This window comes from Phalangium opilio, unplaced genomic scaffold, assembly GCF_054372755.1.
Source record: "Phalangium opilio isolate 3A_F unplaced genomic scaffold, DU_Popi_V2 ptg000021l_1, whole genome shotgun sequence".
Lineage (NCBI taxonomy): Eukaryota > Metazoa > Arthropoda > Arachnida > Opiliones > Phalangiidae > Phalangium > Phalangium opilio.
Window position 1 is genome coordinate 762,456 of NW_028324153.1, and position 23,645 is coordinate 786,100.

General features: G+C 39.6%; 1 long non-coding RNA gene across 1 annotated transcript; it reads left to right on the top strand.

The window, feature by feature from the left end:
• Positions 1-1,713: 1,713 nt before the first annotated feature.
• LOC149696371 (uncharacterized) lies at positions 1,714-9,241 on the top strand. The gene is made up of 2 exons (XR_016382419.1): positions 1,714-1,882; positions 8,273-9,241. It is a non-coding gene; the product is annotated as an uncharacterized LOC149696371 (long non-coding RNA).
• Positions 9,242-23,645: the final 14,404 nt, after the last annotated feature.

Sequence of the window (23,645 nt, forward strand, 5' to 3'; positions counted from 1 at the left end):
CTATATTAAGATAAATCGACCAATCATAAAAGAGGCGGTTGAACCCGCCTCCAAAAAAGAGTCGCACATTTAGTCGCAAGTGTTAATAGGGTGGTTAGATTTATACGGCCTGCAATAAGTTTCGTTGCAGTTGAGTTGAATTAAAACTAAGCGGTTATTTAAAATGGGAGGCGGTTATTTATTTATGGTGAAGGAATGTAACGAAAATTCGCGGAATCGGAAGTAGAATAAGTCGTCGTTTTTAAAATACCAGCTGTACTTAGGCACCAAGGACCAATTGCGTTAGACTTGTTGTCACTGCGTAATAGTGACTTTCGGGAATTATATTAGGGGCTTGCCACGATTATCGAAAACAGCCTTCGTTTTAACAAAGTTTTCCAATTATGTTATTGTAAATTCTTTCGCATTTGGTCATCATTTTTCTCATTGGACAGTTCGTTTTTCACTCATGTTCCCGGTGTTTTTTGGCTACGTAAATTGGTTTTACAATATCTTAGTCCTTCGGCAAAATACCAATTATCTCTAAAAGTAGGCAAAACTATTGAAACGGAACTTTACAAGCAAGAGAGTTGATTGTTCTTCCCATTAGCACGCGATATAATTTACGTTGTTATGGCTGTCGGATGTACGGAACGTTTGGAAGGAACCATTTCTTCATGGAGTAAGGCTGTTGTACGTATAGATCGAAAATTTAACAATCAGAATTTAAAAAAGCTTTGCGAGTGTATGGCTAAATCAAATTTAAAAGGTTTAGGAAATTTTGACTATAACGGAATTCAAATTGAAGCGAATAATACCGTTAACTTAAATTTAGCTAAAGTTAAAGGTACTATGGAAAAATTTCACACGCCAATTTACTTGAAATAAAAATAAATTTAACGGTAACATACTTACTTTTTTATTTACCTTACCTATAAGTACCTGTAATACTTTCTCCGAGTTTCAAAACAAAGGGAACACCACGGTAAATAGTTGCTTTGTAGTTACCTTGTCCAAGTCCCAAAACTAAGGAACCTTCACGGTAACATAGTTGCTTTGTAGTTACCTTGTCCAAGTCCCAAACTAAAGGACCACCACGGTAACATAGTTGCTTTGTAGTTACCCAATCGTAGTCTCTCACTTAAGGGAACAACACGGTAACATAGTTACTTTGTAGCTACCTTCTTCGAGTCCCAAAACTAAGGGAACACCACGGTAACACAGTTACTTTGTAGTTACCTTATCGTAGTGTCTCACTTAAGGGAACACCACGGTAACATAGTTACTTTCTCCGAGTCCATAAAACTAAGGGAACACCACGGTAACATAGTAAACCATAACCTTGGTAAAAAAAATGGTTTCCGTTAATAGAGAGTTTCAGCATCTCCCAAACGCGTACGTATAGCTATGTACCAATGCTTTGTCGAATAGGGATGCTTAATCTCTCTAATAAACAGTTAGCAGGGGAGATTGTCATAAAAAGGGGAGGAAAGGTGAAAGGGGAAAGGAACTACTGGTATAAAAGAGCCGACATTTCTTTGAACGGACTCATTCGCGGCGGTACCAGTCTAGAAGCACGATGACAGAGTTTCTTGAATTAAACCCTTTTTTATTAAAGAAACCTGATTCGTATTGCACAAGAAAAGAATACGAAAGTGAGCCGAAGCCTCATCTAATCGGAAAGCGTAGCAAAACAAGGGAAGGAAAGACGTTTGCAACGATTTTTTTGGAATATTAAGGTTTTTGAAACATTTGAAACATTTATGAATTTGAGGAATATTTAATTCCTAGTAGTTTTATATAGACAAGGGAAGTTGATTGTTAAGAGGGGTCGTCAAGGTTAAGGTAAAGGGGTTATTGGTCCGAGAAAGTTTAGAGGCGCCAGTGTGTCGCGCTCAGGAAGGTTCTCACCCTTTCTTTTCGGTCGGTCCTCTTTTGTGCTCGTCCCGATCTCCCTTGTGTAAATAGCTTTGCCCTTCTCTCTTTATTTCTTATACGTACATATGAAACATTTTAGCAAGCATTGGTATTGTCAAACGCCTTTCATGGTTACTATTTTCGTAAAATGATGTATAGTATGTAGGCCCAAAGAGCTAGGTAATCCGGCGCCGACCGAAGGTCGAGGGGCTACGTGACCCAAGGGTTGAATACCCTGGACATCGACGTCAACTTTTGGCGCGAAAAAAACAACCAATTAAGTTTTTTGGCGCGAAAGCGTGGACGAATGGTGTGCGGTCTTCTGATACGGGTCAGAGACTTTGACCAACTTGATTGGTGACCAACTTCGGCAATAGAAGATCGGTGCACAAAAAACGCGTTGCGAGGTGGCTGAAGAGGCATTCTGGCATTATATTCTGACGATTCTGGCATTATATTCTGACGATTCTGGCTGACGACGATCCTGACGCTGATCCTAAAAAAGAGCGGAGGACTGCCAATTTTCTGGAGATGACAACCTAGCCTCCCGAAGTCCCCGTACTTCAAGTCTAGAAGAATAGCCAAGGCGATGGCCACGCCGTAGCTATTGTTTCAAGAACGCAAGAACGCCAGGAGGATGAAAGTCACCGTTAATGCCCTCATCGACCACCCCTTGCCGTTGCCACCGAACAATGGACGATCGTGAAGCGATAAGTGTTGTTTTGAATTTTTGTTATGTTAAATCGGTTTCGCGGTTCTCGCGCGCGGATATTATTGCTAGGGCGGCACCTGGCTTTATTTAGGTAGGGTAATCATAAGCCTACAAGTAGCATAATTTACTCCTTAAAATGTTAATGTTAATTGGTAATTGAAATATTAAAACTAGACCATTTGCTTGCTAAATACCTTTGTTTTTAATTAATCTCTAACTATGAGCAAGTTAAATAAAGTAGCCTACCTTCCTCTTGGCGGCGGTGCACAATAGGCACCGATGAATAGAAGAAAAAGGGTTGCACTTTTTGGGGGCCCAGCCGGGATTTGCTTTCCAATGACAGAATAACTGTTATGTAAGCAGAATTCACCCTTCTCGTAGTTGTTAGTGTTTAGGGGTCATGTATTCATGAATCGTTGCAAAGATTCATCAAAGTGTTTTCCAGTGTTAGGTCGATCCACGGCTTGTTTCTATTGTTTAGATGAGTATCAGGCTTTAGAGCGTGCTCATAGATATGAGAACAGAGCGTCTAGGGATTTGGCTAGAAAGGGATCGGATAGGGAATTGATGGATAAGGCAGGCACTAGCAACCGTGTAGAAACTGTTGAAAATTTTGAGGACGCTATTGATAGCAGTGGTGACGAGACAATAATAGACACTTCTAACGTAGCGTCAGAAACTCCTGATAGTAACACATTGAGTGACCCAAGTGCCCAAACCGCTGTGTCGGCAGCAACCAGCGTCAGCGCAAATAGTACCCCAGTGAATAGTAATATTAATACCCAATCCCCCTCTAGCGGTAATGTTACAGTACCTAGTGGAATGCAGTTAGTTCCTTCGACCATGTTGGCAGCTATGCAGCAACAGATTCTCGACCTGCAGGATAAATTGCAGCAGTTATCGCAGCCTATAGTTAGTGTTAGTGGAAACCAGGCTTTAGGACCTGTCCCTCCAATACAGGTAGCTTCAGGTGGTAGTGTGGCAGGTAGCGCGTCCCAACAAAGCAGCGCGATAAACTATATAGTACCCCCTACGGCGACCGTCGCTTTGCCGGCTAACGTACCTCCCACAATAAAGCTCCCAAAAATTGTCCCACCGTCTTTTTCGGGGAAACCGTCAGGGTTAAGTGCGAGGGAGTTTTTAGCCAAAGCGAAACAAATTCGTGATTCACAGGGGTTGACTGACTTAGATTTCTTAACATATTGGGCGCCCTCAATGTTTCAAGTGCCCGCGCTAGACTGGTGGAATAGATTGATCCCAAAACCAGATACGTTTGACCAATTTAAAGATATGGTTACTACGGAATTTTCTTTTCCCGTGAATGATTCTTTTTTGAAAGAACAGTTGTACAATCGCAGTCAAAGGGACAATGAACGCGTGGGGGATTACATAGATAGTATGAGGGAAATAATCCTCCAGTTAGCTAAACCCATGGCGATTGAGGATCAGGTGCAAGTAGTGTACCAAAATATTCATCCAGATCTTAGACCCTATTTAGCCTCAAAGGAACACAATACAGCATGGGAGCTTGCAACGCATGCTGCTCGAGTAGAGCATGCTGTAGGTGTTGCAGGGAAGAACACGCGCAAGTTAGAACATAGTCCTAGTTCTCGTAATAATGATAGTTCTCGACCCAAAAATGGGAATGGTCCGGGTAATTTTCGTAGCGGAGCCCATTGTTTTAATTGTAAGGAGACAAGTCATTTGTTACCCCAGTGCCCTACCGTGGTGTGTAAAGAGTGTGAACAAGTCGGTCACATTAAAAAATATTGTCCCAATCGAAATGGGCAGGGAAACGGGAAAAAGGGAGCGCCGGGCAAAGGCGGACCGCTCCCGAACGCGCAATAATTAGATTAAAGACTAGTCCATTCGTCCTTCATGTGTCAGATCCAAAATTGGCTAAAACATTAATTAACATAACATTAGGAGGCATCCCGACTACAGCTTTGGTAGACTCGGGTAGCTCGGTAACTTTCGTTGACAGTAACTTTAATTCGGCTTTTAATCAATTAAAATTTAAAAAGAAACAAGTTAATTTAAAATTCCGTGTAGTTAATGGCAAATATTTTAACGTCAAAGAAGAGGTAGAATTAAAATTTGGACTTCCTGGCAAGCAGATGACACATGAAGCGTTGATATTGGACGGATTAGCATACCCGTGTATAATTGGGCTAGATTTTCTTAGGAAATCGGGTATGATCATAGACTATAGTAAATTAGATTGGTGTTGGAGCGAAAACCCCAGCATCCAATATTACTTTTTAGATACTAGTGACAGTATAGACCTTTGCGAATGTTCCCTGTTTGAGGACGAAAACTTTGACAAAGAAAACGTTGATAAGGCGCTAGACGAAGCCCCCATTTCTGACAAGCAGAGAGAAAGCTTAAGAGAATTGATATACAGATTCAAAGGGGTGTTTTCAGTCCTACCAGGCCGCACGCAGTCGGTCGAGCATTATGTAGATACCGGGGATAGCCTGCCGATAGCTCAGCCCCCGTACCGCTACTCCCCTCACAAGAAAGAACTAATAGAATCTATAGTGAAGGAGATGCTAGAGTTAGACTTGATCGAACCGTGCAATAGCCCCTGGAGTGCGCCCACATTACTAGTTGGTAAAAGTGACGGCAAAATGAGACTGTGTATTGACTATAGAAAATTAAATAGTGTAACTCGGAAAGACGCTTATCCTTTACCGCGTATGGAGGATATTTTGGAGTCTGTTAGGTCGCCGGAGTGTATAACTGTACTGGACATGCGATCAGGCTTTTGGCAGGTCCCACTACATATTGGGAGTAGGGATACCTGTGGCTTTGTAACTCACCAGGGTATTTTTAGGCCAAAGGTGATGATGTTCGGGTTATCAAATGGGCCAGCGACCTTTCAGAGAATGGTCAATAACCTCTTCGCGCATCTTCAGAAAGAAGGCGTCTTTGACTATTTCGATGATATTTACATTATGTCTGATAGTTTTGAGGAACACCTTACGAGTATAGAGGTTTTAGAAATTCTTCAAAAGGAAGGCTTAACAGCTAAGGCATCGAAAACACAGTTTTGTAAAAACAAAGCCCATATCTTGGGACATGTAGTATCAAAGGCGGGAACCGAAGTTGACCCCGCAAAAATAGAAACGATGAAAGCTTACCCTCCACCTAGAACGGTTCGCCAAGTTAGACGGTTCTTAGGGATGACCGGTTTTTATAGACGGTTCATCAAAAAGTTTGCCGAGATAGCGTACCCGTTGACACAATTGACGCATTTAGATGCTAAGTGGGAGTGGGGAGAAAAGCAACAGAAAGCTTTCGAGACGTTAAAAGAAAAATTGTCGGAAGCTCCGATAATAGCCACCCCGGATTTTAAAGTTCCTTTTGTAATGCAAACCGATGCAAGTAATTTTGGGCTCGGTGCGGTACTTTTGCAAAAGGTAAACGGAACGTATAGGGTTATACAGTACGCTAGCAAAGCGTTAGATAAGACCCAAAGAAATTACTCCGTAACAGAGAGGGAGTGTTTGGCTATTGTTTGGGCTGTCGAAAAGTTTCGGGTATATTTGGAAGGAAATCGCTTCGAAATATGGACTGACCACAAAGCTTTAGAGTGGCTCAAAAGTGCTCGCGACCCCACGGGGAAGTTCGCCCGTTGGAGTACTAGATTACAGGCATTCGATTACAAGGTTATTTATATTCCTGGTGATACAAATATCGTAAAGGATGCCTTGTCAAGAATCCCAGAACCTGAAAACCCCGGTGCAGACCACCAAGGGGAAGCCCCAATGGTAGGGGTTGTAGACATAGATAATGGGGAGGATCTCCTTAACTTGGATCGAGAGTTAATTTTAAACGCTCAGAAGGCAGATGCTAGAATTAGCTGTCTTAAGGCATTTTTAGAAGATAGCGAGGTACCAATCCCAAACGATAGTATTAGAAAGTGGGTAAAACAAATGGCCCCACTGTGTCATATTACGAACGACCTTGTATATAAGACGTTAAAGGAGCAAGTGGCAATATTATTGCCATGTAGTTTAATTAAAACGGTATGTGTAGCATGCCACGATTTGAAGACTTCCGGTCACCAGGGAATCACTAAAACCCTTGATAGAGCTAGGCGTTATTTCACCTGGAAAGGGATGACCAAAGACATAACAAAATATGTTAAGTCCTGTAAGGTATGCCAGGAACATAAGAACCCGAATACAAAGGAAGCTGGCTTAATGAAATCCGCTACTCCCCCAGGTCCATGGGAAGTGATCGGTATAGACTTAAAAGGGGAATACCCCCGAAGTAAGAAAGGGAACACATATGTCCTTTTAGTTGTCGATTACGCGACAAAATGGGGGGAAGCACATCCCTTACGTAAAGCGACTGCCAAAAACATAGCCAACAAATTAGTTGACGAGGTTTTCTCGAGATTTGGTGTACCCAAACGCATAGTGAGCGACAATGGTAGCCAATTCTCCGGGAAACTTATGGCTAAAGTTTGCAAAATCCTTGGGATTAAGCAAAGATTTACATCCTATTATAGCCCTCAGGGAAACCTGGCGGAACGATCAATTAAAGACTTAGGAGTAATGATTAAATGTTATGTAGACGAGAGTCACCAGTTATGGGGCGAGGGTCTCCAATAACTAATTATGGCGTCGCGCGCAGCTAAGAATGATTCAACGGGATATACCCCCGCATTTTTGAATTTTGGTAGGGAATTACGGGAGGTACCCATTATGAATATTGATAATGACCAGTTCGATCAGATTCCGAAGTGCAATGAGGTTTCTGCTATTGCTAGAGCTGAGACAATTAATAAGGCCCTACGGAATGCCCAGGAAAAATTGGTAAAAAGCCAAGAAAAGAATGCCAAATATTACAACCTAAAGAAACGTGACTTCCAATTTAAGGAAGGAGATTTGGTCTTGAAGAGAACACATCACCAGTCTTCAAAAGGTGCGAGGTTCTCGGCCAAACTCGCGCGCTATTGGAATGGGCCCTTTAAGATTGAAAAGAAGCTCAGCGCGCTCACATACACACTAGCTCCGGTTGACAAGGGGGCACCCCTGAAAGGTACCTTCCACGTCCGAGAGTTAAAACCGTTCATTGAACGTGAACAGGAAAGTCCATCTCCTGTGGGTCAATATCACTCAAACCCAAGGGCAGCTAGACGGAAAGCGCAAATTATCAGGCCCCCGCCAGATGATAGGTTCCACATGGTTTTAAGGAACCGAAAGTAAAACTGCTGCTAGATTTAGGCTAATTTTTAAGGAAATAAGGGAGCATCAGCCCCCGCGCGATATGGTGTGCTAGAAAGGATCCACTAGTCAACTCCACAGTTTCGTGCCCAAACCCTTAAAGCTCAAGCCTAGTGTATTTTGTTTTATTTTATTTTTTCTCCTATGATATTTATTGTAGTATGGTTTCATTCGACATGTTTCTACCATTGCGGTTTTTAGTGCGTTATTCATTATTAGTGTAGTTTTGTTCGTTAGCTACTGCCTCTAGCCTCTCGGGACGTTCGGCCTTAAGAGGGGGGGGGGAGTGCAACGATATTTTTGGAATATTAAGGTTTTTGAAACATTTGAAACATTTATGAATTTGAGGAATATTTAATTCCTAGTAGTTTTATATAGACAAGGGAAGTTGATTGTTAAGAGGGGTCGTCAAGGTTAAGGTAAAGAGGTTATTGGTCCGAGAAAGTTTAGAGGCGCCAGTGTGTCGCGCTCAGGAAGGTTCTCACCCTTTCTTTTCGGTCGGTCCTCTTTTGTGCTCGTCCCGATCTCCCTTGTGTAAATAGCTTTGCCCTTCTCTCTTTATTTCTTATACGTACATATGAAACAATTTAGCAAGCATTGGTATTGTCAAACGCCTTTCATGGTTACTATTTTCGTAAAATGATGTATAGTATGTAGGCCCATGCATGGTAAAGGCCAGGTCGCCAAAGAGCTAGGTAATCCGGCGCCGACCGAAGGTCGAGGGGCTACGTGACCCAAGGGTTGAATACCCTGGACATCGACGTCAACTTTTGGCGCGAAAAAACCAACCAATTAAGTTGTTTGGCGCGAAAGCGTGGACGAATGGTGTGCGGTCTTCTGATACGGGTCAGAGACTTTGACCAACTTGATTGGTGACCAACTTCGGCAATAGAAGATCGGTGCACAAAAAACGCGTTGCGAGGTGGCTGAAGAGGCATTCTGGCATTATATTCTGACGATTCTGGCTGACGACGATCCTGACGCTGATCCTAAAGAAGAGCGGAGGACTGCCAATTTTCTGGAGATGACAACCTAGCCTCCCGAAGTCCCCGTACTTCAAGTCTAGAAGAATAGCCAAGGCGATGGCCACGCCGTACCTACTGTTTCAAGAACGCAAGAACGCCAGGAGGATGAAAGTCACCGTTAATGCCCTCATCGACCACCCCTTGCCGTTTCCACCGAACAATGGACGATCGTGAAGCGATAAGTGTTGTTTTGAATTTTTGTTATGTTAAATCGGTTTCGCGGTTCTCGCGCGCGGATATTATCGCTAGGGCGGCACCTGGCTTTATTTAGGTAGGGTAATCATAAGCCTACAAGTAGCATAATTTACTCCTAAAAATGTTAATGTTAATTGGTAATTGAAATATTAAAACTAGACCATTTGCTTGCTAAATACCTTTGTTTTTAATTAATCTCTAACTATGAGCAAGTTAAATAAAGTAGCCTCCCTTCCTCTTGGCGGCGGTGCACAATAGGCACCGATGAATAGAAGAAAAAGGGTTGCACGTTCCAGGAACATCCACAAGCACAGTTGAAAAGGAATTTAAGAAATATGAAACGATGGAAGATGAAGAAAAGTATTAGTAATATTATAAATGTAATTTTCTTTCTTATTAAAGAGACCATTTAATATAGCGCTAAGAAAGCAAAGGACAATGCAACGAAGTCTCCATATCTAATTGGAAAGCTAAGTGAAATTTAGAGGAAAAGAAAAAAATCAGCAAGTACTTCGAAAAGTAGAGTCGAAAAGGAATCTAAAAGACTGAAAGCTGAAGAAAAATATAGGTTAACATACTGGGTGTTTCTGGTAAGCATGCCATAAATGGAAGGGCGTGTTCTTTGGGCAGTTTTGAGTCAAAAATATTATATAACGTTTTGCCGTCTGCGCCACCGTCTTCAAGTTATTTCATTAAAACCCAAAGAGAAAAATATCGTTGAACATTTTCGACTCGAAATTGCCAAAAGAACAAGCTCTTCAATTTATCACGTGCTTATCAGAAACACCCTGTTAACTTATTTTATTCTCTTCAGATCGTAAAGAAAACAATTGTACGATCAAAAACACGATAGTTAAATCCTAGAGGACGTCATTACAATTAATGGAACTCCACTTGGAAAAGGACTGACTGGATTGGAGACTTAGAGAAAAATTATTGACTATTGCAAAGACCGGAAAAGTCTAAAAAACCGTACTGCAGTGGCCTTGAGAAAAAAATTTTTAAAAAATATCCAACCAAAATTTAAGGTGTGATAAAGGAACTTTAAAAACTAACAGAAATAGTACATAATTAATTTATTAGAAAGAAAAAGATGAAGAAGCCACGGCGGTAGCTCAATAGACGATGAAAATATATCTTCGGAAGATGAAGAGATGGAAAAACCTAGAAAAAAGTAAGATATAAATGTGTGCCTTTAATTAATTCGTAACGGAATGTGTTCGTTTTAATAAAATAAATCTTAAAATAGGAAAAGTAGAACCGACACTGAGAAAGACGACGAAATTTTTTTAAACGCAGTAAAGGAAATTTGCGGAGATCCTTTTGGAACTTGCATTACATCAAATTATTTATGGGCTGAAATAGCAGAATATTGCAATAAAGAGGACAATTTCAAACCTTGTTCTGCTTCAAGTCTAAGAAGTAGATTCTTGGAGCATATAAAACCGAGATTTATGGTTAGTCAAATCACTCAGTCAACGAAACAAGTTCATTTAAAAAATTTGGTTTTGAAAAGAAATTATTTTTCATCTTAGAACCATAAACTAATAAAACATGACTCTGTAGCCGTTGAAGAAAATTTTACGAAAATGAAGGCTTACCAATCAACCAACCAAGAAAGTCAAACACGGTAGCGACGACAATAATCAAGTAGAAGTGTCGGAGGAAAGTGTTTCAGATGATAACACTGCCCACAATCCTCAACTGAAAGAACGGTCCGAGAAACTAACAAACAATTGGGTATTAATTCTTCGAATGACGCTTCGTTATACCTTATAAATATTGCACTAAAGTAAATATTATACTTCATTTACAAAGTAGCACAGTTTGCAAACTAAATTTTGATTTTAGGTCGTTGCGGATATTTTATTCTCAAGCAAAAACCAATTGAGAATACGTTTCTATGGGCGTAGAAGAAATATATTTTCTTCTACGTTTAAGTGTAAGTAGTCACTATATGCTTTGTGAAATTGAAAGGCATAGAATACAGTAATTTTTATTAATAAATTTAATGAGAATCATTTATCTAATAATTAATCTTTACATCTAGATTTCTCGCATATTTTGTGACTGAATTAGGGCGGAAGAAGACTCGGGCATTAAATAAACGTGAAATGGTATATCGCAAGACGTTTTTTCCTTTAATTTTAATTTTCGCATAAAAATTGATCAATAAAAAATGTAACGTTAGGAAAATAAAACATATAAACCACTACTCGCTTATCCTTCTCTTTATCCATCGGTTTTCCTCAAAACTTTACTTTGTACTTACCATAGTCCTATTTATTTATTTAAAGTAAATAAAATAAAATAAATAAATAAATTAAAATATAATTAAATTAATTAAATAAAATACGATAAATAAGTAATGCGATATAAGTAGGGGTAAGAGAACACTTTTCAGGTGGAAATGAGGTGGGATCTAGGTGGCAAATTTTCACATGTTAAATCCCCATAGACATTAGTATGTGTGAGTGTTTGAGAACAATTGTACTAGAATTCAATGAACAAACTGTTATAGTCTTTGCAAGATAAGATAAGAAAGTTTGATATAAAAGCTACAACCTTTTTAAATGTAAAGTACTCAATTATATTCAACAAAAGGAAAAATATAACTATCTTATTTGTGGGTGATCCGCATTAATTTAATATTATTTTCTGTAAATAGTTAACATGGCCTGCGTTATTGAAAGAAATTTCCTACGGGTGGATGGTGAATCTGTTGTGAAAGAGCTGGCCTTCTATGATACAGAGACCGGAAAAGGAGATGTTTTCCATTTCAAGGAATCTACCCCGTATCATGTAATTACAAGGATAAGCGAACAAAGTCATGGATAATGCAAAACATTTGTGGACTGCAGCGGGAGGATGGTGAAATTCGTCGAGCAGATTTGCCTAAAATAGCCGCCGAAATATCTTAAACTTTTACACCAAGGGAACTGAAAATTGTAAAATATTCTCCAAATTCTTAGGGAAAAAAGTTAGAAATCTAGAGAACGAAGGTTGTCCTAAGTTTAGCCATATCCCCATATACGATAAGAAGCCTCTATGTAGATATCATCCTAAAAGTGTTAATTACGCGCTATATAAATCCTATGAATATGCCAAATACTTTCAGGAACAATTAAAAGAAAAATAAAAGTTTGAACCAACTATTTGTTTTAATCTTATTTACGCAGGTTTTTAGTTTTTCACGATCAACAGGGGTGGTTTTTATTATATTCAGGTGATTTCAGTGTGTTAAGTATTTGTAATCAATAATTTCGTACAAATCGGGTGATTTTTCTTTTCGCCGAACTTGGGTTTTTTTTTATAAATTTAATGTTGTTTATATTGAACCCCACCTCATTTCAAGTGGTATAAATTTAGTATAAAGAGAAGTTATAATTTAAATTTCAAATATTATCTTCTTCTATTGCATCCGAAATATACCATGGCCGACCAAGTAGATATGAACTGTCTCTGTACTTCGATTTTCGATGATAAGTAACAGAATTGCTGGACGACCTGATTTGCCCCCATTTTCATTTAGAACGATGGAATTGATAGTTAAGAAGTATATGAATTGGTTTTGCCGGGAAACGGTGGTTGAGGCGGAAATGGATACATAGACGTACAACTAGCAACTCGTGTATCAATCGCGAAAATCTATGAAAGGATTGGACCTCTGTCCAAGAATTTCATTAAAGTAAGAAATTTGCTTTGCTAATATAATAATTCGCTAGATCAGAAGTTAAACCCTTTCTCTACAGATCGTGGAAAGAGTTGTTGGTGTTGAGGACAAAGAGGACGAAGAATGCGCAAATTTCCTCGCATTTTTCAGGATGAGTGAGGACAACCATTCTAACACCCCTGATCTGTCTACAAGCTCCGAGCAGCCTGCAACCTCTGACATGTCTATAACATCCGACGAGCCTATTAACGACATTCGTAACATAGACGTGAGAGTGGGAGAAAAAAGAAAGAGTCCGGAAAAAAATCTAGGAAAAGGAAAACGCTTATTGAAAATAGCGACTTGGAGAATATTATTGCATCGGAATATTTAATAAAAGAAATGAATAAAATCTAAAATTGCTTTTGAAAAGTGAGTTGGTAAAGACCTACAAAATTGCAAATTTAAAATCGAAAGTTTTACGAATAAGAACAAAAGCTGACGGCTCTAAAGAATTGTTAGTACGTTGGAAAGGTTACAGCTCAGATTTTGAATCTTGGGTGCATGAAATCGATTTAATATGGGTTTTTTTATTACCCTACCCTCTGACTCTTCCACACAATATTTTAAAAATAATGTAACCCTCAATAGTTATTCAACCAAAAAGGGAGCTTCTCCCGAGGGCCATAAAAATAAATCAAAGACAACTTACAGTTAAAATCCTAAAATAGAAGAGTAATCTTCTAAAGTTTTATTAATCAAATTGAAAAGGGATAAACCCGAAATTGTCCTTACAAGTTTAACAGGATTAACGTAACAAAATCGCTCTCTCCGAGAGACGACTACGGAATGGTTTGAGATCGCAGTAAAATCACAGAATTAGAAAAAGGAGGAGGCGCATGTAACATGGAGGCATATATACCCTGCCAGATCCAAGGAGTCGAAACTCCAAAGAATCTGGCAGCCATGTTACATCCCGCTCTTTAGGAACCATGTTTATCACAACAAAAAGGAAAAGGGTTACCCCGAGGAACCCAGAATTTTTGGCAGGGGTTAATATTGAATTTTCATAAAGTTTTTTTTTTCATTGCGTGGTTTCTTTCTCCTTGCGTTCTTCCTCCCTGTGTTTTTGTTCTAATCGGGATAGCCTACGGGCTTCCCTTCTTTTTAAAAAGGCTTTGCTCCTTTGCCCCGGGCAATCAGATACGACATGGTGTCCGATTTTTCGGCATCGCCAACAAATTGCAGTGTTCCAGATCAAAGGATGCTTAGCGTCCGGGATTAGAGAGGAAACTAGTATTTTAGGGAGATTTTGTTTAGGGGTCCATCCCATAGACCCAAAACGCTCCCAATTTTGTTCGTCGTCGTCGACGTTAATGTCCAGGGGGTTCCACTGGCGCGTAGATTTTTCTAGTTCTGGGGTAGAACCTAGCGAGGACTTCCGCCTTAAATTTGTGGAACACCGTAACAGGGGTGTTAACGTCCGTTTGACGGTGAGGTTGGGGAAGATAGCGGGTTAAAGACCACGGGTCAGATTCGACCTGAATTTATGTAGGATATTCCAACGGGTGTAACCCTGAAGAATGGTCCAGAACGGACTGAGGGGAGGCAAACTCCTCCATTTCGTCTTTTGAAATCTTCTAATAGAAGTATATCTTCCTCAAAGGGGCAATATACATACATGTCCTTGCGAGTAGCACGATGAACAGGAATTATTTGGATTAAGAGACCGATTAGGCATGTAGCAATCTTTGGCCTCATGGCCAAGAGCCTTTTCCGGCTCCTTTGGACAATAGTCCTCTAATACCATCATGGATTGCTCCATTTTGCTAATTGGTCTCCTCTGATTCTTTGCTCTCTTTGTCATTCCTTTAGGGAGGTCGAATTCCCAAGGTGAGGAAGGGTAATTGGAAGCCATCTGAAAGTATACAGTACTAGTATTGTCTCTTATTAGCTTGGGAGATAAACTCCCATGGAAAAATAGAGATTGGCTCTCGGGCAAAAGAGAAATCCTCCCTGGTTAGGTTTTTTATGTTATTATTCTGGAGGTAATCTTGGACCTCATAAGGTGACCTTAATCTTTTATTGTCTGGAGGGCGATAATAAATATCGACTTCATTGCCTCCTGGTCTAACCGTTGCCCTTTTGCACACCTCTCGCCGCCATCCCGATCTAAAAGGCTCCAAATAAGCATCGGGTAAGGTAGCCCTATTTAATCGAGGAGTTCTCATGGACTCCGATAACGTGGTCGATGAACTTTCAGACGCACGCAGCGATTGGGATTGCGATTGAGAAATCTGTTCGGGTGCCAAAATCTCCTCCGAAAAGCCAGAAGAAGGTAATTGGTGTAGCTCAGATTCCGCGACTGTTGTTCATGATCAGACGGGGAAGCCTCCCCTGCCGCAGAAGGCGGACTGTCATTAGATGGATGGGTGAGCTGGAAAGCTCGCATATCGTGGTAGGTATGGAGTAGGAGAGGAGGGTCTTAAAATAGGGCCATGCCCGTTTTACTATCAGAGTCAGTAGGGAGATGAGAATCATCTGGGATTGCAGGAGGGATCTGTTGATCTGAATCCTGATCGTCCTGAGGAGGCGACGTAGACGTGGAAGATGATGATGATGATGATGAGGAAGTCTCCGTGGGTAGGGGTGCATGGCCATCATCCGTAGGAGAGCTTGGCTCAGGGTCATCGGCGACTTCTGACTGTGAAGCGGGTGCAATTCCGGCATAGTCAAAGACAGCTACATTTAACCAGTAGAGTTTTAAATGTTCAAGGTTAACTTTCCCTACATTCTGCCCTGAGTTAGCTTCCTCTAACTCATAGACAACGGGAGAATGTTTAGCAACTATTTTAAAGGGACCTGCCCATTTAGGACTGAGTTTTCTCATAATTTGGCCTGTCGTACTTGACAAAGGATGTGTTTCCATCCATACTAATGTTCCTACCTCAAATTCTAGAGGGTCATGGGCGGAGTTCATAGTATTTCTTTTGATGAGCCTTAGCTAATTTAGATAATTCATTACTGAATTCTAATTGTTTCTTAAGAACTTTTAAAGCCTTAGTACGACCAGGGTCAGAATGGGTTCTTCAATTTCTAAATCCCAAGGGAGACGTGGCTCCCGCCCTAAATTCAAAAAGAAAGGGGTTTGCCCGTGGTTTCATGGGTGCAGAATTTATAGGAAATTGAAGAAGGTCTAGGGATTCATCCCATCTCTCATGATGATTCCCTACATAGAATGATATAAGTTCGCCTATTACTCTATTTACTCGTTCGGTGGGATTTCCCTTAGGCGTTTAGGGGGTGGTAAACTTTGGGTTAATTCTTAAAGCTCTACACGTTTGCAGCCAAAATTTCGTCGTAAATTGTACCCCTCTATCACTAAGAATAGCTTTTGGCGCACCCCACCTAGAAATAATAGACTTAAAAGCTTGGACACAAGTCTTAGCTGTAATAGTCTTAAGTGGTATCATTTCCATGAATTTTGTCATGTAATCGACATAGATTATTAAATACTTATAGTGGTCTCTACTATGAGGGAAAGGTCCCATTATGTCGACACTAATTTGGTCCCAAGGACTTGTTATCTCAGAGGGTTGCATTAGCCCTGGCTTTTTCCTATTCCTAGACTTAAATTTTTGGCATAAGGTACATCCTCTAACATAGACCTGGACATCACTAACTATAGTTGGCCACCAATATCTAAATGTAACTTTACTTAGGGTCTTATCTTTGCCCCTGTGAGCTGATAAAGGGTGGTCATGTAATAGCCGCATGGCTTCTAGCCTTAAACGGGGTGGTAAATAAATATTTTCAGGGTAAGTCCTGTAAGGTCTTCTATACAGGGTGTTTCTGGAAAGTCTGGCACAAATTAACAGGCATGTTCCTTGGGCCAAAATGTGTCCGAAAGGTCCTATGACGTTTTGGGGTAAAGCGCTCCGTTGCGACGTTATGGGCTCTCAAAAGTAGGCCGAAAAACAAGGAGATTTTGCAGAATTATAGCACTAGTTTTGTGGTTTTGACCCAATTGTTTTCGATTATTGAGCATAAGGCAATGATAGAAATAAGTTCAAACCTAGTGGAAGACCGTGAACGTGTTAAACGGCCAAAAACGTTATTCCCTTTGTTTTTATTAATGATTGTAATTAAAGGTAAGGAAAGTAGCTCAGATATCGGTTACTTGTTTGTTTAGATGTACTGGTAACTGACCAGTTTTTTATTCTTTATTTCAATTAGACACATTACTTTTTCAAAAATTCGAATGAACCCCATTACTTTTACAATATTAATTCGAATGTAAAAAATGGGCACCATCAACGTTTAAGCAAACTTGCGCGCGTCGTTTGAAAGATTCACGAACACGTTGGAAGATTCCTGGCGTGTTACGGATGCTATCACATCCATATCACACCCACTTTTTGCAACCGAGGCTAAACGGGGAAACGCGACAGTACACTTGAGTATTTGCTACTACCACCAAGATCTGCACCAGAGGCGTCTCCAGGCGAGCTTACGCTCTAACTTGAAGACTAAAATGGGGCGGTGCGCCATCGTGCATGAACCACATTATTTGTCGCAGTCGTAACGGCACGTCTTCTAAAATCTCCGGTAAATTGTCACGCAGAAAGGTCAAGTACGCGTCCCCATTTAGCCACGGTTGCAAAAAGTGGATGTGATGGATGTGATAGCATCCGTAACACGCCAGGAATCTTCGAACGTGTTCGTGAATCTTTCAAACGACGCGCGCAAGTTTGCTTAAACATTGATGGTGCCCATTTTGAACAATTTTTGTAGAGCAATGTAATTGAGTTTCATTCGATTTATTGTAAAATTTAAGGGGTTTATTCGATTTATTGTAAAGTTTAAGGGGTTTATTCGATTTATTGTAAAGTTTTAGGGGTTCATTTGATTTATTGTAAAATTTAAGGGGTTCATTCGATTTAATGTAAAACTTAAGGGGTTCATTCGAATTATTGTAAAAGTAATGTGTCTAATTGAAATAAGAATAAAAAACTGGTCAGTTACCAGTACATCTGGACAAACAAGTAACCGATATCTGAGCTACTTTCCTTACCTTTAATTACAATCATTAATATAAACAAAGGGATTAACGTTTTTGGCCGTTTAACACGTTCACGGTCTTCCACTAGGTTTGATCTTATTTCGATCATTGCCTTAAGCTCAATAATCGAAAACAATTGGGTCAAAACCACAATACTAGTGCTATAATTCTGCAAAATCTCCTTGTTTTTCGGCCTACTTTTAAGAGCCCATAACGTCGCAACGGAGCGCTTTAACCCAAAACGTCATAGGACCTTTCGGACTCATTTTGACCCAAGGGACATGCCTGTTAATTTGTGCCAGACTTTCCAGAAACACCCTGTATAGAAGGTTATTTTTAAGTTCGAACAGCTAATACCTAACTGGGTTAGGTTCTTGCAAGGAATTTATAGTAGAGGAAGCAAAAGGGTAGGGCTGTGCGAGCCTTGAATTTTTGGTTTTGAGTCGAGTCTCGAGTATTGAAATTTTCCCTTATCGAGTATCGAGCCGAGTCTCGAGTAGTTGGAAAATTTGTTTCGAGTATTTATCGAGTAATTGGGAATTGATTTTCTAGTGTTTTCACACTTTCTGTTAATTTATCGCTCTCATAATAGACATTTGGTGTAATTTTGATCATCGACAACTACTTCCATCAATTCCCAGACGGTATTAGTCTTCTTCCCTTTAAATTTAACTAACTTAATCCCTCATTAATATCTTCTTCGGAATCTCATTCCTCACCGAAGTCACTTGTAGCCATTGTTATACTTCGCGCAAAGTTCCAAACGAACCTAAACTTAAAAAAAAAATAAATAAATTAATAAAATAATAATAGTAAACGCGCCTTTAACTGTATTTCATTACTTTTACTTCCACTATTTTACCAGCTAGGAGCTACTACCCTACTACATTGCACTGGCCTTATGATCTAAACTACCCAATGAGCACTAATGTGCGTCTGTTAACCAATAAGCGTTACTTTCTTGTAGATTTTTATAGCTACTACATCCTGTTTTCAGAGTTGAAGGCTTTCCAAAAGCAGGTTCGAGTATTTATCGAGCCTTGGTTTGATACTCGAAACTTTTTCGAGTCTCAGAAAATCTCTTATCGAGTATCGAGCCGAGTACTCGCACAGCACTACAAAAGGGTCTTCCCTTTGTGATTTTCTCACATCTTCCAATGTAAATACTGAATATAAGGCTCTAGGACCTGGAGGACGTATTTAACCTTCAACAGAATCAGTAGAGGACGTTGATGAACTACTACCGGTAGAATTTGAACTTGTACTCGTTGAATCAAGTAGAGGAGCTAAAGTTTATGCTTAAGACGTTTATCGGAGCTCTCGATTAAGCGTCAGCTACTACATTCTCTACTCCATTCTTATGTTTAATTGTAAAATCAAATGTTTGAAGGTACTTTGCCCATTTAACTAGACGAGAATTTGGTTCCCTGATATTAAATAACCACTGTAAAGCCTGATGGTCAGTAAGGACAGTGAATTTCCGACCTTCTAGAAAGGGCCTAAATTTCTTAACTGCCCAACAAATGGCTAAACATTCCTTCTCGCTAGTGGAGTACCTAGTTGCTGTACTAGCGTAAGCTATAGGAACTTCTACATTATCTTGCATTTGGGAAAGAAGGCCACCTAACCCGGCATCACTAGCATCTGTAGTTCTAATGCAAGGGGAATCCCCTCTAAAGGAAGCTAAAGGATGAGCTTTACAAATTTCTTCCTTGATCTTTTCTTACGCCTGTTGCTGTTCGATACCCAAATTATATTTCTGACCTTTTGTTTTAAGTTTATTAATTGGAGCTACTATTTGAGAATAGTGATTAATAAACCGGTTGTGCCAACCTGCCATCCTTAAAAATCTTTGTACTTCCTTAATATTTTTAGGAGGGAATTTCTTAATGGCTTCAATCTCAGCGGGTCAATATGCACTCCTTGTTCATTATCTATGTGACCGAAAATAACTGCTTCTTTTTGAGCGAAACGACACTTCTTCAACTGAAGGGTGAGACCCGCTTCCTTTAATCTATTTAGAAAGTATTCTAAACACGTCAAGTGCTGATCTTGATCCTCACTAAGAGAGATTAAGTCGTCTAAATAGTCAATTAATTGGAAATAATCGGCGTCTCCAAAAATTTCGTCAATTAATCGCTGGAAAGAGCTAGGGGCGTTACAAAGCCCTAAAGAGAGTACATTAAACATGTACTTTCCTATATGAGTCACAAAAGCAGTTTTTGGTCTACTCTTAGGGTGCATTTCTACTTGCCAATACCCTGATTTAAGGTCAAGGGTTGTAATGAATTTAGGTCTTCCCACTCTTGCTAGCATGTCTTCTATATTAGGCAATGGCAGAAATATATGACTTAACACGAAGTTCACTTCAATAATGGTGAGTACCGTGGACATCATCTATGAAGAGAAAACCAAAAAAAACTTTGCAAGAGTGAAGAAGCGTGAATTTTTCCCCCTCCCGACGCGTGCTAGTCGCGAAGAGAAAACTTTTTCCTCTCGAGAGAGAACTGTGATAAATGGCCACTGCCAAGATAATCTGACGTTTCCTAGAAACGGCGGGATTCAACTGTATTTCGCGCAAGTGAGAAGCCGCTGCATAAGATACAACCATGATACGATTGTAAGAAAAGCTCGACCCGGTAGTCACGTGTTCGAAGCCACCAATGAAACAGAGTCATTTCGCGGGAACGCGCGCCTTTATTTCGAGCTTTGGTCTGCTTACAACAGTCGCAGCAGTTGATCATGTCGGCTCTGTAAAACAATCTCTCTAGTTTGATTACCTAATTTAGCTTTAAAATGAATTTGTATAGTAAATCCACTCAATGTAATCTATATACAGGGTGTATCTGAAATGGACGTAGGAGCGAAAGTATTTGGGTTCCTGGGGCCAATATAAGGCGAAACTGTGGTATGACATTTTGTCGTACGCCAACACATTTGGAAGTTACTTGAACCTTACACTTGCTAGTTCGCATAAATCACAGCATGTTGACTTCGTCTAAAACAGTAGGAATTAAGTTCAAGATAGGATGATTATTGCAAATTAGTGGTTGCCAGCTAAAACAAGAAAAGCCTCATAGCCATAAAGTCAATTTTTAAGGAGTAGAAAGTTGTACAGTTGGTGACTCATAACAAACATCATTGAAAAACAACATGTTACGATTAGTTTGTTGAAACAACTGACCGATACTAACGGGAAACTGACAGCGATAAGTAGCGGAAACTAATAAAAAACACCGACATTTTGCTTCATTCTTCAAACAATCGAAAGGTTTCAAAAGCGTTCATTTTGGTTTGTGTTCAAGACTACATATCCGGCGACGTCTTGTTTCCCCTAAATTATCAAATTTAGTTTTTACATGTTTTAAAACACTTTGAACCTTTAAAAGAAGAACCTTTTTTACCGTTTTTATTGGCAATTTTCATAGAATAATTCTAAGGAGTAAGAATGTACATTTTCTTATGGGTAAAATACATTGCATCTCGCATTGCACGTAGGTCACCTGTCGTTCTCAACGCTGGCAGATTGCTACCAGTTAGTAAACTTCATTAGTCTAAAGTTTTAGGGTGGTCTGCAAATCACTATAAAACGTTCGCATGCTACGATACTTCAATCATTTCTCACACAGTTTCTTGTTCAACCATCCGTATTTGTTTTGACTATGGCTAGGTATTAGGTCTCTTCATTATGTGTTGATTTTTATAAGGATTAATTTTACAAATTATGCATTTTACTGCTCAGTTTTAACAGGCGTTGCCCAACATCCCATCCCAAACATTCGCCCACTAACATTTATTCACGAATACCGATTTCGATAAGTTGCAACATTAACCTAATCTTTAAACTAAATGCAACCTTTAGATTGATTGAAGAATGAAGCAAAATGTCGGTGTTCCTTATTAGTTTGCGCTACTTATCGCTGTCTGTTTCCCGTTAGTATCGGTCAGTTGTTTCAACACACTAAATCGTAACATGTTGTTTTGCATTGATGTTCTTTATGAGTCACCAACTGTTCAACTTTCTACTCCTCAAAAATTGACTATAAACTCTATGCCTATGAGGCTTTTCTTGTTTTAGCTGGCAACCACTAATTTGCAATAATCATCCTATCTTGAACTTAATTCGTACTGTTTAAGACGAAGTCAACATGCTGTGATTTATGCAAACTAGCAAGTGTGAGGTTCAAGTAACTTCCAAATGGGTTGGCGTACGACTAAATGTCATAGCACAGTTTCGCCTTATATTGGCCCCAGGAACCCAAATACTTTCGCTCCTACGTCCATTTCAGATACACCCTGTATAATAGCTCCAAAACCTTTATCAAGAACTACAAGGGTAAAATCAACCCAAACTCTAGTAGAAAAACCAAGACTAAATAAAACAAGACGGCCCAAGGGCTCGTAATAGTAGCCATATCGTACGAGTGAATAGCCCCTCTATACCCTACCCTAATGAGTGGATAACCCCTCTATACCTTACCCTAATGAGTGAATAGCGCTATCTTTTTCAATGCTTAAATGATTTACCGTGCATAAAATCAGAGTGAATAGCCCCTCGATTCCCTACTCTAAACAGTGATTAAATTATAACCGTATAATAAATTTACTTATGCTGTAATTCTAATATTCCGGCGAATCGAAGAACAGATAGTTTCTAGTGATAATCCCCTCGATGAGTTTACAACATAGACTTATGCCGATGCACACTTATCGCATCTTATAAATTTCTAACAAGGACTTATGCCCAGAAACTTTTGAAAGAGAAAGTTTAGTTATAGTGATTACGCATTTTAGTGATTATCCCTCGAATTACCTTTAGCAATGCTAAAATGATCAAACGCATAACGCTCATTTAACACTATGTTAGCTCTATCTAAACCCACATTTGAATTAACCGCCAAAACGTTCCTGTCAAACATAACATAGATGACGATAGCTACCGAACGAGAACGAAACACATGAGGGGAAAATCGTTATCTATTTAATTAGCACATACATAAAAAGAAAATAAATATAAAAACCCCAAACATACAAATTCATAAGCATCCGACCCCACAGATAAAAATTCAAAAGTTTCCGACCCCACAGATTAAGAGGTACCCCACCCCACATCACCCCGACATTTTAGAGATAAGAATAAATAATAAAAAACTCGGGGTTTCTATCAAGTCTCTATAGCTCAGTGGTTAGAATGTCTGCCTGTTGCGCCAGTGACCCGGGTTCGCTTCCCGGGTCTGACCTGAAAAAATTTTAATTAAAATTAAATCTCTAACCGAGCCCAGTAACCCCTATGGGTGGGTTGTGGAAATATAAAGTTCCTTTTAAGCTAAAATCTGACGATAACGAAGCGACAACCCCGGCCACTACTACTACTACTACTACTACTACTACGGACGGACGGCTCGGGTCAAACTAAGAGCCTATCGTATACTACGATATGGCTAAAAAACAAGCAGTACTCAGACGGTTATGATAAAAAACCAAAAGTTATTTAGAAATGAAGCTTCTCAGTGTTGCATTATTTCAATTGGCAAACCAAACCTAAAGAAGGAGAACACACACAGTAAGCGTTTAACACTAATAATTGTTTTGGGCAGTTAAATTAATTTTAAATACGTTGAGTTTTTTTCAGACATAGCTACACAAGACTCTTACTTTGAAACTTAGCAAGACCGTTCAAACAAATAATTGTGTAACAGTGGCATTTGAATCAGGCTTTCTAAATAATTCATCCTCAACTGAAGATTTAATTTGCAAGTTCCAGTAGTTAGATCTTAGTTTAAATACTTTTAAAAATAATCGGAAATATGAAATAAGTAACAATTTTATCCATGATATTTTAGTTTTCATCTAATTATAATGGAGA